A 4706-nucleotide genomic window follows, 5' to 3' on the forward strand; every position below is an offset into this window, starting at 1 on the left:
GGGACGTGGCTGTGACCAGCCGTGTTCCCGCTATCGGAGGTGGTCTCTGGGCTTTGTGCAGGGAGGCGGCCTCGCCCTCTGGGGCTGGCTGAAGGGAAGAGCTCCCCAAGATGCGCCGAAGCCTGCGGGGGAAGGGTGGTTTGGTTCCTGCGCATCCCATCGCGCTTCCCTGGGGGCCTGCAGCCCGGTGCTTTTGTTCGGCCGCGGTGACAAGTGTTACATCGGGTCACTGGGAGACCCGAGCAGGCTCCAGTTCTGCCACGACACCAGTTGTCAGTGTTTTCACAAGTTCAGAAGCTGTAGAGGCATTGAGAAGCTTGTGGGAAATTTCTGGGGTAGTGCAAAATTAGCTCACGGGTACTGTTATGCTTCTTCATATGTGCCTTAAGCATGCTCTAAGCCTTGATATGAGCTGTGAAGGCGGAAAGTGTCATGTACTCCATCTCATGAAGTTGTGGTCCTTGGGTGTTCTCGCTTACTGCTAACGATGTAGGACCATGCTTTACATTAGGTGGTTCCTCTCTTTTTAAAGGGACTGCTTGCCCTGCTGCTCCAGCAGAAACACCTGCAGGTGGCTGTTCACCCTGTCTTTACTATACTTGGATAAGCTTTTACTGAGAATCAACAAGGTTTGCCCTCTCTCAACATCATGCTGTTCTCTAGCTGTCTTTTTGAAGTTGCCTGTGACACTAGTTGAGGAACAGCATTAGAGTGGGGAGGAGCACAGTGTCAACAGAGAAACACAAGGGAAGAGTGTACAGGGAGGAAAGTGTAACAAAAGCAGTCTGACTTCGGTCGGAACTGGTTGTAGGTTCATCTACAAAGGTCTTTGGGAGTGAACACAGACAAATTTAAAAAACAAACAAGCAAAAGTGACTTTCAGAGTTAGAAGCACCTTTGAAAGCACTGGAATGATTCCACGCATGAGCAATGTTTTAGTTGCTCAGGGAGGAGACAGTGTGTACACTTCCTCAGGGAATCATTCGCCTGACATCCAGCCTGATCCACTGGAGAAGTATGAGAGCATAAGTTTATTCTCATCCAACACGAGCTTACTAAATTAACACAAGGCATCATCTTCCAGATGATGAGTCCAAAGCAGCCACTCTTATTTCTCAGTTTATGCCTTGTAATATCCTGGTTTATAGCACATGAGGGAAATAGAATACACTAAATTTGCACCATATATTTGGAGCGGCATGGCCAAATTTGTGAATGTCATGAATTCTAGTGACAAGAGATATTACCATTTTATATATTAATCCTAAATCCTGGGCAATGTAATGCATCTCTTGAGTGGAAGTTAATGTCTCTATACAGTATATAGTGATGGCATAAATGCTGTGTGGTTTTGTTTATGCAGCTGGGGACACTGGTGGGTTAGGAGGCCTAGTTCAATGAGCACTGCTCTTGCTTGTGTTGGGTGTTTTGCACATTACTTATGGTGCCTGTTGTTCCTTCAGTCGTGTTTCTGTGCAAGTTCTAGTCCTCAAAAGTCAACAAAACTTAAAAGTAATCTATTACATGTTTTAATTCCTCTCCTAGAATTCTAGAAAATTGGTATTATAGTTGCTATCTCAGATATGGGACAATAACTGAGACACAAAAGCATATGCCTAGGAAAGAGCCATTGTTAACATTTATTTATTATCATGCGTATCAAGAAGTAACACTATGTAATTAAGAAAACTTTGTCTTTTTATGCTGTAGATTAATATGCACTTAAGGATAAGTGTTGTTTGGCTAGATTGATTTTTTTTTTTTTTTCCCCCCAAATCACTATAAAAATGGAAATCAAATTTCAGTTTCTGAACACCATTTAATTCCACTGTTGAGGAACTAAATACTCTAAAACAATTTTTTCCTTATGAAAGTAGAATGACTTTGTGCATTTGTTATATGGAGATTATTACGCTAAACAAAGTTGGAAATTTTCAGAGGACTAGTGGAGCAATTAAAAAGAAACAAGCCTGTGAAAGAATAGGAGGAATACTGAAAGTGGCTTTCTCTTAAACTGTTTCATGAAGATCCCATTCTTAAGGCCATGGTTATACAAGGTCGCCCAAAAAGTAATGGAATCAGCTGAAAGGGTGAATATACTTGATGAAATTTAAACCTCACGTGAACTCATTAAGGTACAAATGGATTTGGCTCACTACTGCTTAACCCAAAATCCTGTTTAAACTATGGGATTATACCACTGTAGAACTCAAAGACCACTTACTAGCTGAGGAATCCTTGTGGGGAAACAAAATTTAAATCACAATTTGTGCATAAAAAATATTGATTCATCTTGCCCATTTTGATTGTCTCTGTAGAGAAGCTTAGGTTTGTCTTTAGTTTTGATTTCAGAAGGACCTTAACTGTGGAAGATAAGTGATGAAGGGTGTTGATTACCTCTGTTCTTTGTGCAATACAGGCATTTTTTCAGTCTGTATATTCATATACCCTCTTATGACATTGTCTGCAGCCTTGTAACAGCAGAAGAAATAATTTTCTTCACAGCTCACATTACATTGTTTCACATTTAATGCTGCCATGAGGTTAGTGCCTGTGGAATTTGACTACAAATTTAAGATGGAACAGTTTATACTGTGACTGAAATTGATACTGGAATGTGACATTTTGGTTTTTAAATCTTTATTTTGGAGTTACTCATCTAAAAGCATTTAAAGAATTAAAACCTAAAAATGAGCTAAGTCTCCACATGACAGAGGCATAAAGTGAGAAATGAAAGGAGAAGGTAGAACTAGTCTGAATTACTGCGGGTGAGAAGAACTTTGATACTGCTGCTTTAGTAGCATTAGCTATTAAAACAGTGTTACAGTATTAGTGAACTTTGAGACTTTTTTTGTTCATTTCTTTTTCTTCATTGCGGTTAAACCCAGGTATGTTTTAGGTGTTAAGCAACTAACAGACAATTTCTAAATCATATGGTACATTACTGAAAATATTGCAGTGAATTTAGGCTGAGTTTCTTGGGTGTATGCTTCAGAATCCTGTTTAATGCACTGGAACCTGTTTCCTAACAGGGTATGGAATGTGGCAGGCAGGCAGAAGCTGGGCTGTGCCAAGCGAGGCCCACGGAGACTTCTCCTGAGGCCTGCTAATTACTTCCTCCAGAACTTACCAGTGGCCTGGGCAATGTGATCTGTGGGTGCTCCTATTTAGCTACTCTTTTCAAATCTCTGTCTGAACGGGTCATTTTATGTTAGTTAGTTAATTAATTAAAAAGACAAAAGGCAGGAAGGGGTACCAGGGCAGAGACATCTTCAGAGAGGCAGGACAAGGTGTACAGCTCCTTGCCTGACTCGCTGGGTGAGGTTGGGTGTGGATGTGTAGCATATTGGAGGCAACTTGGTAACAATAGGCCAGTTGGCTTGCTGTGCTTCTTTTAGAAGTGAGCTGTCCTGAGTTTATTGCAGGATAAGTGTGCACACGTGGGCAGTTACTGCAGAGCAGTTAATTAACTTGCTTTGCGGTAACTTGTTACGCAGTCACTTGCTGGAGCTTCCCGAGGAGCCTTCTTTTAAATGCGAGGAAAACATGCAGTGCTTTTTCTTTGAAATTTATATGCAGTATGTGCATGAAAATGTATAGAGCATGCTGTGCATCAGCTTTGTACATATAATTGCTCAGCAAACTTCAGAACAGTTGTGTCCTCTTTAAATGATAGTGCTGTAAAAGCTAGCCTAGCACTTACCAGTGTTTTCATGTCACTGAAATCTGAAGTCTCCTTGGTAGGGCTGAAATAGCTTACTGACCTCATTTACAAACAAAAGGCAGTTACTTGGTGTTTAAAGTGAAATTCCTGGTGGGTTGGTTATATTAATATGAATAGTTTAAAGTAATATTTTTAGTGTTATTGAAAACATTGCATTGGTTCCGTATCCTGTTAGTTAAAATGGCAAGCAAATACTTTTACTATTAAAACCATTCTCATTCAGCAGCTATTTCTATTAAATTGGCACCTATCTTTAATAGCTTCCCTTTCCATTCTAGTCATCCATTCCAGTTAGTTGGCTAAGTGGCTGTTTTGAAATACAGAGGTTGAAAAGGTGCTTGTCATCTGTAGAGGTTGTTTTTCAGCGCCAATTGCTTAATGTCCTTTGAGCATTAACTTTGTTTTGGAACCCTAAAATTTGCCATAGTGAGCTAATAAAGTGTAGGGGGGTGTTTTAGGATAGAACTGCACCTGAATGACCTCCAGTTGCTGAAATTCCATTGCAGTATTTCTTCTTGAGCTGCTAAAATGACATTGTTTAATGTGGTTTAAGGCCTCTTGGAAACTGAACAGGTTCTGATCGATTCCTGCCCTGTGGCCTAAGTAAAAGCAAAATTAATGCTTTTCATTTGGTGACAGATTAAATGTCAATCTGAGTTAAAGTTGAGGTTTTTTAACCAAATTCAGTTAATAGCTTCTTCAACTAGGAAGATAATTTGAAAAGAAGCATGTGAGACAACTAAGGATTAGAGGATTTACCCATTTGTCAAATGAAACTAGTATAGCATCAAATAATATTCCACTTGACTAATGTCTGTAAGGTATCTGTGAAACACTGGAGGATCATAGGAAGAACCTTTTTCCATTTTTAACTTCTTGTGTGATATTTAACTCGGCTTTTCAACATGTTATATGGATGTTATTAAACAATATATTTTGGTATTATGAAAGCTTCAGTATGAATTGTTCTGTCTTAGTGGCA

The sequence above is a fragment of the Merops nubicus genome, unplaced genomic scaffold (assembly GCF_000691845.1).
Source record: "Merops nubicus isolate BGI_N331 unplaced genomic scaffold, ASM69184v1 scaffold51154, whole genome shotgun sequence".
Taxonomy (NCBI): Eukaryota; Metazoa; Chordata; class Aves; order Coraciiformes; family Meropidae; genus Merops; species Merops nubicus.